The 14,193-nt window shown below is 54.2% G+C and overlaps 1 non-coding gene across 1 annotated transcript; it reads right to left on the bottom strand.

The window, feature by feature from the left end:
* Nucleotides 1-13,835: 13,835 nt before the first annotated feature.
* LOC129398963 (U6 spliceosomal RNA) lies at nucleotides 13,836-13,943 on the bottom strand. Its single transcript, XR_008626822.1, has one exon. It is a non-coding gene; the product is annotated as a U6 spliceosomal RNA (small nuclear RNA).
* Between the last annotated feature and the right edge of the window lie 250 nt (nucleotides 13,944-14,193).

The following is a 14,193-nucleotide window of genomic DNA, read 5'->3' as shown; positions in this document are numbered from 1 at the left end:
GAAAGGGACCACGGGGGGGGGGGGGGGCTGGAGTGATAGCACAGCGGGTAGGGCATTTGCCTTGCACGCGGCCGACCCGGGTTCAATTCCCAGCATCCCATATGGTCCCCTGAGCACCGCCAGGGGTAATTCCTGAGTGCATGAGCCAGGAGTGACCCCTGTGCATTGCCAGGTGTGACCCCCCCCCCAAAAAAAAGAAAGGGACCACGGGGACACAATGGTGTCCGCATCCAGGTAGCACGCCCAGCCCTTCCGTCCGCACAGGAGTGGACAGGGCAAAGCCTGCGGCCCCACCCCCTAGCTGCTAGCTCGGGACCCGGGGAATGGAACCCCTGAGAGTGGGGAGAGCTCCGTCACTCATTGCCCCCAGGCCGCCAGCACACCCAAGGGGTCTAGAACACACGTCATGTCCCATGTCCCTAAGGGCACCTTCCATGGGGGGAGGAGTGGGGAGTGACGGCACCATTTTTTTTTTCTTTTTGGGTGACACCCAGCGATGCTCAGGGGTCACTCCTGGCTCTGCACTCGGGAATCACTCCTGGCAGTGCTTGGGGGACCCTATGGGGTGCCGGGGATTGAACTCAGGTCAACTGCACGCAAGGCAAATGCCCTCCCCGCTGTGCTATCACTCGGGCCCATTTTCCAAGTGAGCAAATGAAGGCAGACAAGTCCCAGGGGCTTCCTGGCATCCCAACGACACATCAGCTTGGGTGGGGTCTATAACTGAGACGGGGAAACTGCCCGTCGGGGCTTTTTCGAGGAGTCCTGAGTTCACCAGCCACCTTCGTAGGACCTGCGTGGCTGGCCAAGTCAGAGTCTATCACCCTGGGGGTGACCCACGGTCCCTGCTCTGCCCCGGAGACACAGCCCCACCTCGGGCAGACCCAGCTGCCCCGAGAGAGTGTGTGTGAGTGTGTGTGAGTGCTTCCCTTCCCAGACACTTCCTCCTGAGCCCTGCTGGGCCTCAACTGCCATCACCGGCCTCCGTGACCAACGCCCGCCCGCTGGATCTTCAAAAGTCACCCCGCGTGCCGCGGCTTTCGGAGACACCCGAATTAAAGCATTAGTTAAAAATATGTAAAAACACGCCCCCGTGGAAGCAATGGAAACAGCTGAAATCGTATAATAAAACATGTTATTACAGCAGATTAGGATGAAAAATAGTTCTCGCGGTATATGCCGAAGGTTGGCAAACTGGGACTTCGTAAATATGTCAAGAAATGTACACACCAACTCACCCACGTCGGGGTTTCGGCACGGAACCTCAGATGCCGTGGAATGATTGTGTTCTGGGCAGCGTGCGGGCGCCGGGCTGGTTTATGTAACGCTCTGGGGGTAGTGTGTGTGTGTGTGAGTGTGTGTGTGTGAGAGTGTGTGTGAGGTGTGTGTGTGAGTGTGTGTGAGTGTGTGAGTGTGTGTGAGTGTGTGTGAGAGTGTGTGTGTGAGGTGTGTGAGTGTATGTGAGTGTGTGAGTGTATGTGAGTGTGTGTGAGTGTGTGAGTGTGAGTGTGTGTGAGTGTGTGAGTGCGTGAGTGCGTGTGTGAGTGTGTGTGAGTGTGAGTGTGTGTGAAAGTGTGTGTGAGTGTGTGTGAGAGTGTGTGTGTGAGAGTGTGTGAGTGTGAGTGTGTGAGTGTGTGTGAAAGTGTGTGTGAGTGTGTGTGAGTGTGTGTGAAAGTGTGTGTGAGTGTGTGAGTGTGTGAGTGTGTGTGAGCGTGTGTGAGTGTGTGTGTGCGCGTGCGTGAAAGTGTGTGTGAGTGTGTGTGTGAGTGTGTGTGTGTGAGTGTGTGTGTGTGCGCGTGCGTGAAAGTGTGTGTGAGTGTGTGTGTGAGTGTGTGTGTGAATGTGAGTGTGTGTGAGTGTGTGTGAGTGTGTGTGAGAGTGCGTGTGAGTGTGTGTGTGTGTGTGTGTGTGTGTGTGTGTGTGTGTGTGTGTGTGCCGGGCTCTGCGATTTCCTATCCAGAGTTCCCAGGGACGTTAAAAGGGATCTGTTCAAGCTCAGCTTTCCGGCGCGCCTGCGTTCACCTCTCTGCCTTGTCCCTCAGCGCCCACGTGACCCCCCAGCCCTGCTGCTAATGGGTTCACCGTCTGCTCTGCCTTCTGGAAGGGAGGGACGATTTCTGAATGGAAAGTCACCAGCCAACTTGGCCCCACGGTCCCTCCTGGCTGGGTAGGTGAAGGGTGACCCAGCAGTCCTGCGATGGTCCGGGCTGTCGGTTCAAAATGAAAGTTCCATGTGCCAGGTCACAGGGCTGATTGGCCACGGGGGAGCCAAGTCCCCACCCCGCGGCTCTCAGGGCTGGGAGCACCCTTTCACCTCCAGGTAAACATAGCCCAGGACACCTCCGTAACCTCGCCAGAGTCCCCGCGAGGACCCTGGAACCTGGGCTAGGAATCAGACTCAGCGGAGTGGTACCGGCGCCTTTGAACCTCACTGTCCACCGCTGGTCAGCAAATTAGCAAATTATGTCTGGGTGGACCTTGCTGGCGGGTCTCGGGTCTGTTTTATTTAACTGACGCATCTGTCTGTGATAGCGAGGCTCTCCGGTGGCAAATGGGGCCGTATTTACTCTTCCTCCCGAAAGCTAATTGTTGGGGGCTGTGTTTTAAATACCTTTTTGATGTGCTAAGAGCTCCCGACGAGGTAAATAAACAGACCTTTAGGCTTAGCCGGGAAGTGTCCGAGAAGCTCGGGCTCCTAATTCCTGGTAGTTAATGGACATTAACCTCCCGGCTCCCCTCACAGCTCTCACCCTCATCCTATAATCATCGTCATTACTTATAATAACATTTTACACTTGTAGGCTCGCTCTTCTTTCTAAGTGCTCGAGTCTCGCCTAATGAGTAGCTTTTGAATCTAAATAATGAAGTATTTGCCCTTCTCGGGTTTCCACGGGCTCAGGCAGAGAATGCTCTTCGCCTGACCTCTGCTCACATGTGTGCAATTAGACACATCGCACGGGCACACACATGCATACACACATGCTCACAGCCACACACAGGCACACGTGTGCCAAGTCCTGGGCACACATAAATGCATGGGGTTTCTCACAGATACCTGTGTTCATAAGTGCATGCATGCAAACACATGCCACTCACACACATACATATATATGCTCACATATATTTGCACACATTCACACGGGCACACGTGTGCTGTGTAAGCATCCATACAGCTGTGCACATGTATTTGCACACAGGCACACATGTGTGTGCTTTCATACTCACAAACACATGTATGCATGCACTACACATAAAACCCACATCCATGTATCTTCTCACTCTCATACATGTGTATGGGCATGCATGCACATGGCTATACATGCATATCTTCAGTCACACAAGTGCATATGTGCATGTACACACATGTGCATCTTTGCACTCACGTAAATGTGCATGTGCACACACATGTCTTCACACATATGTAAATGTGCACACACATGAGCACACATGTATGGCTCACACATATAAATGTGCATGCATGTACATGAGCGCACATGTGTACACATGTGCATGTGTGCACACATACACTTTCCTGTAGACACACACATCCATGTGTAGTGACATGCACACTCGTGCATCTACACGCACCGGCAGGCCCTCACACTCATCGTGCTCACAGTCACACTCACGGACACACACACACACACACACACACACACACACACACACACACACCCTCCCCGCAGTGGGCTAGCGCAGTACTTGGCATTCTGTTGACAGGATGAAATCTCTGTGAGAGTTAGAATCTGTCCGCCCAGTTACTCTGCTAAAAGCACTCACATTCTGTGCTCATTGGAACCTTGGGGAGAAGGGCTTCTACCCATTCTCCACGCTGGCACAGAGGGACAGGAACGGTCTCAGGCTTACACAGCAAGTGACAAAGCACGATTCCAACCCATGAGTGTCACCAGACCCAGCCCTGAGCCACCCCTGGCCCCAGTGACCTCCACTGACGAGAGAACCCAGCTGCCCCTTCTGACGGGGCTTTGCCTGTCCCATGCCAGGAGCCAGGGGTGGTGGCGGCCCTGCAGACCCCGTGTGGCATCGGGGCGGCCGGGCCCTGAGCTGCTCCCCTCCGGGCTCTGTCCAGGCTGCCCTCAGAGCCCTGCCCTCCTCCTCGTGAGGACACAGCACCTCGCCTCCAGCCAGGAAAGATGGTCCCTGCGGCCTGTGTCACAGCGGCCACCACACGCCCAGCTGCCCAGGGGCCAGGCTCCCGTCCCTCCCACCCGGGGAGACGAGACAGCGGTGCAGCAAGGAGGAGAGGAGGAAGGGGCCTCCCCCCTCACCCGTTTCTGCTGGCAGCTTGAAGCCATTTGAGGCATCAAACGTCCCCCCTTGGTTTCCAGGCAGATGCCTCTTGGCTGGGGAGGGCCCCGTCTTCAGCAAGTGCCTCAGTCGAATGCCAGAGACCAAAATTATACGCCTTCCCTCCCGGCTTACACAGCAGCCTGCAAGGGGGCTTTGCCCATGTATAATTCAGGAAGCGCCGACGCTGGAAACTGCAAACTCGGTTGGATTTTCCTTCCCCGGGAGGATCTTTGTCTCAAGCCACAATTGTTGGAAATTGCCATGTCGCGTGTGTGGTGTGGGAGGGCGTCCACCCTTGCTCAGGTGACACCTGCCAGGCCCTGCGCGGCGAGGAGCCTGCGAGGGGCCGCGGAGTGAGAGGCCCAAGTCGCGCTGGTCCGCGGCCAAAGTTCTTTATCTCGCTTTCTCTTTGTCCTTTGCAGGAACGCAGACGCCCCGTGGAAGCACATAGCAGGCGCCGCTGCGGGAGCTGGAGCGCAGCCGCCCGCGCCTCGGAGGGCATCTGCCGCCGGGGCCCCGCGCCCAGACACTCTCCAGCAACTGACCTCCACGTGTCCACAGCCCCTGCCCGCAGGAGAGCGAAGAGGCCAGGACCCCGGGCCTGCCGACCCACAGGGCTGAATATTACCCTCAGTCTGGGCTTGGCTGGCATCACAGCTATAGTCCTTCTTTAAAAATAATAATAATAATAATAATTGGGCCAGAGCGATAGCACAGCGGGGAGGGCGTTTGCCTTGCATTCAGCCGACCCGGGTTCGATCCCCAGCATCCCATAGGGTCCCCTGAGCACCGTCAGGAGTCATTCCTGAGTACAGAGCCAGGAGTAACCCCTGAGCATCGCCGGGTGTGACCCAAAAAGCCAAATAATAATTAATTAACTTTTATTGATTCACTGAGACAGACTCTTACAAAGCTGTTCATGATTAGGTTTCAGTCATACAGTGTTCCAACACCCGTCCCTCCACCAGTGCACGTTTCCCATCACCAACCCCACTGCCTTAAAGGCAGGCACTTCTCTCCTCTCTCTCTCTCTCTCTCTCTCTCTCTCTCTCTCTCTCTCTCTCTCTCTCTCTCTCTCTCTCTCTCTTCTCTCTCTCTCCCTCCCTCTATCTCTCCCCCTCTCCCCTTTTCCCCCTCATCCTTCTCGAATGGAGCAGCAGACCTGGGTTCCGGTCTCTGCCCATACTCACTACTTGTGTGATCTCGAACAAGTCGTTGAACCTCTCTGAGCCCTGGGTTTGCATACCTGCATGCCCGCACATTCACACAGGCCCATGCACACGCTTATGTGCCTGCTACCTGTTCATATGGGCATATGTGCAAGTGGACACACGGAGACACACACGTATGGGCGTAGACATTTGCACTGCTGGGCACTGTGTGTGTTCACATGTTCACCGGCACACAGGCGCCATGCTCACACTCAGGCTCATGTCCTCACGCACGCACACAGCCACGCTCTCTCCGTGGTACCGATGGCCCCTGTCCTTGACACTGGGCAGTGGACCGGGTCAGAGGGACATTGGCAGCTGGCAGCCCTGGTCTCTTGCCAGAGCACGTGGCCTGTGTCTGGGGTGCTCTCAGGAGCCCGCAAACGTAGTTCTCAGCGTGCTGCCAGGGGCCGCCTGCCTGCCCTGACGGTGACGGCGGGAAGGGGCTGTGTGGGGCCCGGCGGGCCGTCACTCGGGTCACCCTGTCATCATATAATACAATTTCCGTTTCGCATCTTTTAGGGGGATGAGACCCAGGAAAGATGTGCTGGTGTGTGACCTCATCGCCAGCCCAGGCTCCTCCCATTGCACCTCCCTGGCAGGGGACAGGCTGGCAAATCCCAGGGGGGGATGAGTCATGCGCCCCCAGCACCCGGGTGGGGGGCTCAGAGCACCCTTGGGCCACCAAGGGGCAGCACTTCCAGAAGCCTGTGTGCTTGTTTGGGGTGTAGCCACTTTAATTGGACGAGAACCTTGAATCCATTCTTATTCGGGGTGGGGGGGGGCCCACCTGGCAGGGCTTAGGGTCTGCTCCCGGCTTAGCTCCTGGGGGTTGCTCCAGGTGACACCGGGGAGGGAAACTGGGGCTTCCTACATGTTAAGGAGCATAGTGCACTGGGTGGGGGGCTTGCACTGCCCATGGCCGACGGCGGTTCAACACCCCCCCCCCAGCACCCCGTAGGGTCCCTCTGGGCCCGCAGAGTCAAGAGTAAGTCCTGAGCATCACCGGGTGTCACTAAAACAAAGAAGGGAAAAAAACCCCAAAACATCCACTCCTGCGTCTGAGACATCTCAGCAGTCCCGGTTTCTCCCTCGCCCCCAGTTGAGATTTACATTTGAACAAGATGATAGATGGGTGTCATGCCAGAGAAAGAACGAATCCATGACATGATTTTTCATTCAAGACTCGAAGCAAAAATAACCTGTGTAATGCGCCCTGACCTTGGGGTGTGCGGGGAGGGCAGGAGGAGGAGCGGGCAGACCCAAGCCGGAGCCTGGGGAGGTCAGCATTTGCTCAGGCCTGTGTCCACAACCATGTTTAAGAGAATAAGGCGGGGGCGGGGGGTGGGGAGGCGGAGCAACAGTGCAGCGTGCAGGGCATTTGTCTTGCATGCAGCCAGCCCAGGTGTGACCCCCACCATTTCACATGGTCCCCTGAGTATCACTAGGAGTAATTCTTGAATAAAGAACCAGAAGTAACCTCTGAGCATCACTAGGTGTGGTCCAAAAAGCGAAAGAAAGAAAGTCGGGGCCCGTGCTCGGCTCCGGCCGGCCGGGTTTTCGGCCCGGGCGCCCATGGCCCTGCAGAGCCGGTGGATGTGGAACAAGCGGGAACCAGAGACAGCTTTAGGAATTGGGGTTCCAGCAAGTGCTTGCACCCATGTATGGAGACTGTGAACTAAGCTTTTGCCCCACGCCGGCTAACGGAGGAAATAACCTTCCTTCTTGGTCTCTCTCCCCTCCGGGAGAAGGCGTGGTGTCCGACATTTTGTGGGTCCGTTGAGAAGGTATGAACTTTGGCGCGGAAAAAAAAAAAAATGTGTGCTTTGAACTTGAAACAGCCGCGGGATACAGGGCCAGCCCCAGTCGGGGCCGCGCGGCCGCTACCGCGGCCGCGCGACATTTTATCTCTTCATTCACATCAATGGAAAACTTATTATCAAATATTTCCCCATTAATAGAGCTGTAGTCTTAGGGGATAAATTCCAACAAGAATAGTGAGTCTGTTTTGAAACTCTAAGAACAATAGTGAGTTATGTGTTGAAATCTGGAATGTAATCAAGGTAAAGAGAAAAGGAAGTGAAATTATCACTCACCTATGGGGTGGGTTGGGGGGTGAGGGGTGGTCTGTATACTGTTTTTTCTTTTGTTTGTTTGTCTGTTTTGTTTTTGCTTTTGTTTTTGTTTATATTGGTGGTGGAATATGGGCACTGGTTAAGGGATGGGTGAGCATTGTGTAACTGAGATATAAGCCTGAGAAGTTTGTAACTTTCCACTTGGTGATTCAATAAAAAATAAAATAAGCAAAAAAAAAAAAAGCGAAAGAAAGGAAGAAAGGAAGAAAGAAAGAAAGAAAGAAAGAGAGAGAGAGAGAAAGAAAGAAAGAAAGAAAGAAAGAAAGAAAGAAAGAAAGAAAGAAAGAAAGAAAGAAAGAAAGAAAGAAAGAAAGAAAGAAAGAAAGGAGGGAGGAAGGGAGGGAGGGAGGAAGGAAGAATAGAAGGAAGGAAGGAGAGAAAGAGAGAAAGAAAGAAAAAGAAAGGAAGGAAGAAAGGAAGGAAGGAAGGAATGAAGGAAGGAAGGAAAAGAGAGAGAGAAAGAAAAGAAAGAATACGAGGACAGGTCACGCATCATGCCCCAGTGTCTAGAACTGTACACCAAACACTTCCTGTGTTTTTGTTTTGTCTTGAAGCCTCGCTGGTGATGCTCAGGGCTTACTCCTGGCTCCACATTCAGGAATCCTGAGTGGGGCTTGGGAGACCATGTGGGGTGCCCGGGACCCAGCCCAGGTGCACAGCCTGCAGGGCACACCCCTGCCCGCTATCCTATCGCTCCGGCTCTTGACCTGGCTTATGGTCGCCCTCTGGTAGGCCCCCGAGATGGGGACCAGGGGACCCTAAGACAGTGGGGGAGAAGACAGCAGCGGCCTTCCTTCCAGGGGTGCGGGAAGCAGCCGCCACACGCACTCTGGGCCCCCTCAGAGGCCCCTTTCGCTCCCCCCAGACAACTTCTCTCAATAAACTTGGTTGTTATTAAAGTCATGTTGCTAAAAAGAAGCAGGCTCCCTCCCCGCCGTGAATGGTAAACTGAGGCCCTGGCCGTCATGGAGCGCATTCCTGGGGACACATATGTGACAGGCTCCCAGGTGGACCACCGTCATTCTGCATCTGGGCTGGGACTGCAGAGAAAGGAACTGAGTCAAGGTCAGATGAGTGAGGGTCAAGACTGGTTGAATGGGGGTCAAGGTCACCGCCTGAGGTTAATATCCCCCCCCCCCCTCCTTGGTTGTGTGCTTTGCTCATCCTGGATGCCGTCATGGGTTCCTGGTACTTCTAAGTTTTGCTTTAACTGTTTCCTTTTGATTCCTGTGTCCTTTCTTGGGAATTTGACTTCCTGGCCCTGGAGACTGGGGGCCCGAGGAGAGCCCCCCTGGTTCTCTCCAGCCCAGGCACCGCTGCAGGTGGGAGAAAAGTGTCCTCCCCACTTTGGAAGTCCCCTCCCTTGGGCCGGGCCTGGTGTGTGGATTGTGAGAGGCGTGTCCGTCGCTCGGGGCCCCAGCGGCCGGCAAATAGATTTTGAGAAACTATTTTCAAGGCTGAATTAACTTCGAGGCCTGGAGGGAACATTAACTCCGGCTCGGAGAGGCCGCCTAATGGACTCGACTCGCCAGCCACCCCAGGTAAACGGGTTACTGCGCCCCCCCAGGCCCGGTGCTTAGGAAGCCATTTGCAGTCCCCAGAGAAAGGGCAGAGGACAAGGACAGTTTCATCATCCCGTTAACCCTGCGACAGCCCAGCTACTGTGCTGGCAGCTGAAGGGAGCAGCAGCCACGGGCTGGGTGACCCTGAGGTACGGCACACCCAGCTGGGCCAAGACCAGAAGTGCCCGGGGAAGCCCAGGCCCAGGTGGGGGGAATGTGGCAGGGCCTCTGGCTTGGAGGGGGGCTCTCAGTCCCCCCCAAGTTCCCAACAAGTCCCAGGCCCTTCCCAGTCCAGCTAGTTAACTTCTTCCCTGTCTTGGGGACCCCGGGTCGAGGCAAGAAGTGGATTATTGACGTGACCGGGTTTCCAAGCAGCTGGCGGGGTGCAGGAGGCTCCTGGCGCTGACCTGGGGAGTCCAGGAGGCATGACCAAGTCAGCGCAGCAACAGTTGTCCAAGGTTTCAGAAACTCACAACGGAGATGCGCTCCTTGGGGAAGGAGGCACCCAGGGGCCAGCCCAAAGCCAGGGGAGGGAGACAGGGGGAGAGAGAGAGACAGAGAGAGAGAGAGAGAGAGAGAGAGAGAGAGAGAGAGAGAGAGAGAGAGAGAGAGAGAGAGAGAGAGAGGCAGGGGTCACTGGCTGCCCAGGACGGGAGCAGAGTCTAGGGCAATTTGGGCGTGTGTGTGTGTGTGTGTGTGTGTGTGTGGCGGGGGTCACTGGCTGCCCAGGACAGGAGCAGAGTCGAGGGCAATGCGGGCACCGATGCATTCGCTGGTTCCACTGCTTTGCTGATGCAAACACAGGTTGGAGCTCAGGGAGAGAGCAGGGGTGAAGGCAGACGGGGACAGAGCCCAAGGAGCTCATGGCTGAACTGGTAGGGCAGAAGCATCGTTCCTCATTCCCGCCTTTCCTGAGGGGCCTGGGCACCCCCCTTCTCCAAATTGCCACCTTCGGCCACGGACTTGCTTCCTGTCTCTATTCTAATCTAATGGTATTCATCTGGGTTTAGGCTCACTCCTGGCTCTGTGCTCAGGGATCACTCCTCGGCCCCTGGGAGCCGAGGCTCTCGTCTGGACTGGCGATGTGCAAGGCAGCGTCTTAACCCTGGGCTCGCTCACCGTGCCTCTAAGATTGGGAGGGCTAATTAATTTGTTGTTGTTTTTTTTGGAGGGTCATACCCAGCAGTGCTCAAGGGCTACTTTCCCTAGCTCTGTGCTCTCCCTGGTGAGAATCGTAGGGTGCCAGGGTCATCCCCAGGACCTCCCGAGGGCGAAGCCTGACTCAGACCCTGAGCAGTCTCTAGAAGCTTCACTTCTTGAACACAGTAAACTCATTCCTGCCCCAGGGACTTTGCTATTCCCTCTTGCCCCACAAGGGAAATGGCACCGCCAGGGACAGCTGTGTTGGGGGCTGGAGTGACCGCCCGCCTCTCTCTGCCTCCCCCCCTCCCGCTATGCGAATACACCTGGATTGATTTCTCATTCGACTGCCAGAAAAATCCAAGCTTTCTACTTTGGCTCCCAGCTGTGTAATCCTTGGGCACGTGATCTCCCTCTCTGGGCTTTAATCGCATCTTCTGTAAAATGGGGTTAAAATGCCATCCTTCGGGCAGGAGTGATAGTATGGCAGGTAGGGTCTTTGCCTTGCACGTGTCTCACCCAAGTTCAACCCTCGGCATCCCACTGGGTCCCCCGAGCACCACAAGGAGTAATTCCTGAGTGCAGAGCCAGGAGGAACCCCTGAGCATCATCAGAGTGGCCCAAACACCCTTCCCTCCCAATAAAATAAAATAAAATAAAATAAAATAAATGCTATCCTTGGGGCTGGTGGCTCCAGCAGGACACCGCAGGCCTTGCATGTAGGAGGCGCTGCTGGTTTCCTTCCTTGGCACCTCATGCCACCACTGGTGCCCTAACACTGCCAGACACGCTTCTGGTGGTTTGCTAAGCAGCACCACACCTGGGCAGCATCACGAGTGGTCCCACAACAGGGAAAGAATACAAAATCCAATGAGATTCCATTCTTTTGTTTGTTTGTTTTTATTTAGGTCACACCCAAAGATGCTCAGGGGTTACTCCTGGCTCTGTGCTCAGGAATTACTCCTGGTGTTGCTCAGGAGACCCTGTGGGATGCTGGGGATCAAACCTGGACCTGTGGCTTGCAAGGCAAATGCCTTCCCCACTGTGCTGTCACTCTGGCCCCCTAAAATATCACATGCCCAGCCCGAGTGCCGGCTATGGAGTCAGGTGCCCGTACCGAGGTCGGAGAGTCAGCCCCAGTGACCACGCTCACCTTCTTTATGGTTAACTTGGTTTCGAGGCCGCAGTTAAAAGCACTCAGGACTTCCTGCCAGTTCAATGTTCGGGAGTCTCTCCTAGTGGTGCTGAGGTGGGCCATGTGGTGCTGGGGTTCGAATCTGGGGCTCCCACATGCCAATCTTGTGCTCCAGCCCTTTGAGCTGCCTCTCTAGCTCCAGGAGTCACCTCCTTTCAGAGACAGCTCCCTCGGACCCCAGATTCTGAGTCCCACGTTTGCTCCTCCCACAGAGTGGTATCTCGGGTCCCCACCTGTCCACCTGACACCCCAACATATTCAAAGCCAAGGTGGCAGCTTATCCCTTGTCCCTTGGTGGCAGTCAAGCAGGATGCAGGCACAAGGTCGTTGGCATCCAATGCCAGCTTCCCTTCCAGGATGGAGCTGAGAGGTTGTGCTCACTCATTACCTAAGCTGTGCTCCTTCATCATCTAGGGTGTGCTCCGTCATCACCTACGCTGTGCTCCCTCATCACCTAAACTGTGCTCCCTCATCACCTAAGCTGTGCTCCCTCATCATCTAGGCTTTGCTCCCTCACTACCTAGGCTGTGCTCCCTCATTACCTAGGCTGTGCTCCCTCATCATCTAGGTGGTGCTCCCTCATCATCTAGGCGGTGCTCCCTCATCATCTAGGTGGTGCTCCCTCATCACCTTGGCTGTGCTCCCTCATCACCTAGGCTTTGCTCCCTCACTACCTAGGCCATGGTTCCTAATCATTAGGCTGTACTCCCTCATCACCTAGGCGGTGCTCCCTCATCACCTAGGCTGTGCTCCCTCGTCATCCAGTTGAGGCCCAGCACATGCTGACCTGCCCATATGGAATCAGGGACTGCCCCACTCACTGCCTCTAACTCCCAGTCCCCAGACACCGCCAGCGAGTTCAGCCGACACTAAACTTCGAAGACAACATTGCCCTCTCGGGAACCCCAGACAGGAAGTCCAAGTTTCCATGTCATGGAGGAACACAGTCAAGTACAGCAGTCCAGTGCGCCCAAGAGTCCATGAGGGCAAAGACATGGTCTGTAACCAGAGGCAGTGCTCACCAACCTTCCCGAATGGGCACACCACGACCCCGGGGCCACCAAGGAGAGCTGGTGTGGGCGTTCTAGCCAGGACTCGGGAGCTAGCTGAGGTCTCTGTTGGGAACGTCAAACCTCGTCAGTCGCATGCAAAGCAAGTGCCCTACCTGCTGCAGTATCTCTCCAGCCCCACCTTGATGGTTTATGAACCCAACATATCCCCCCACCACTGACCCTTCCCGACCTGGCTCAAATCCATCCTTAACGTCTCACCTGGCACCCCTTCCACACACCTGTTAGTCTGTTGGTATGAACCCATTGGAAACCCGAGAACCTTGAGTTGGGGGGGGGTAGCATAAGCCAGTACCCAAATTTAAATGTCGATTTCATTTAAATGTCGATTCCACTTAAATGTCGATTTCATTTTAATCCATGTACATCTGGGTTTCAAAATTTGTACAGCCCTCAGTGTGATCAGAAAAACTTGAGGGATGTTTGGAAGTCGGCTTTCTCCAGTGTACATACGTATTACAAAATGTAAATTCAGATTAGGTATTTTCCATGAAAGCTATCTGTCTGAATCAGGATGTACTTTACCTGCATGGGGTTCCCAAAGATCTAGTACAAAAAAAGAGAATAAGGCTGAAGCGATAGCACAGCGGGTAGGACGTTTTCCTTGCACGCTGCTGACCCGGGTTTGATTCCCAGCATCCCATATGGCCCCCCGAGGACTACCAGGAGTAATTCCTGAGTGCATGAGCCAGGAATAACCCCTGTGCAATGCTGGTTGTGACACAAAAAAAGAAAACAGAGAGGGGCTGGAGCAATAGCACAACAGGTAGGGCATTTGCCTTGCACGCAGCGGAACTGGGTTCGATTCCCAGCATCCCATATGGTCCCCTGAGCACTGCCAGGAGTAATTCCTGAGTGCAGAGCCAGGAGTAACCCCTGTGCATCACTGGGTGTGACCCAAAAAGCAAAAAAAAAAAAAGAGTGATTCTCATAAATTTCTGAATATAGAAATGATGACATTTGGTTGCATGTTGGGTTCATCAGCATCTCTTGCTCATCTGTTCCTCTTAAGTGGCCTCTGGCCCCATTTCGTTTTTAATTTTATTTTATTTTTTATAAAGTTGTTCACAATAATTCATTACATTTTATAGTCAAACACCAATCCCACCAGCATTTCACCTTCTCACCACCATATTTTGAATGTTTCCACCCCAAATCCCAAACTGTGCCCCCAAAGCAAAACCAAAACTATTAATTTTGTATTGCTTGTTATGAATATGGAACGCTTCACGAATTTGTGTGTCATCCTTGCGCAGGGGGCCATGCTAATCTTCTCTGTATCATTCTAATTTTAGTATATGTGCTGCCGAAACAAGCACAGCTACTGAAGTGAGCAACTTGAAATAGATGGGTCTCATTCCCCTTACCCTGAAAGAGTCTCCAATGCGGCAGCACTGGGAAGAACGAGTAGAGGGAGGCTGCTAAAATCTCAGGGCTAGGATGAATGGAGACGTTACTGGCACCTGCTCGAGCAAATCAATGATCAACAGGATGACAGTGACAGACAGTGACAGTGTTATGAATAATCCACCAAAATGGTCCAATAAAGTTTCCTTAGAGGAAAGTGTG

The sequence above is a fragment of the Sorex araneus genome, chromosome 9, assembly GCF_027595985.1.
Source record: "Sorex araneus isolate mSorAra2 chromosome 9, mSorAra2.pri, whole genome shotgun sequence".
Taxonomy (NCBI): Eukaryota; Metazoa; Chordata; class Mammalia; order Eulipotyphla; family Soricidae; genus Sorex; species Sorex araneus.
The sequence above is the reverse complement of the archived record's forward strand: the minus strand, read 5'-3'. Positions and strand labels throughout refer to the sequence as shown.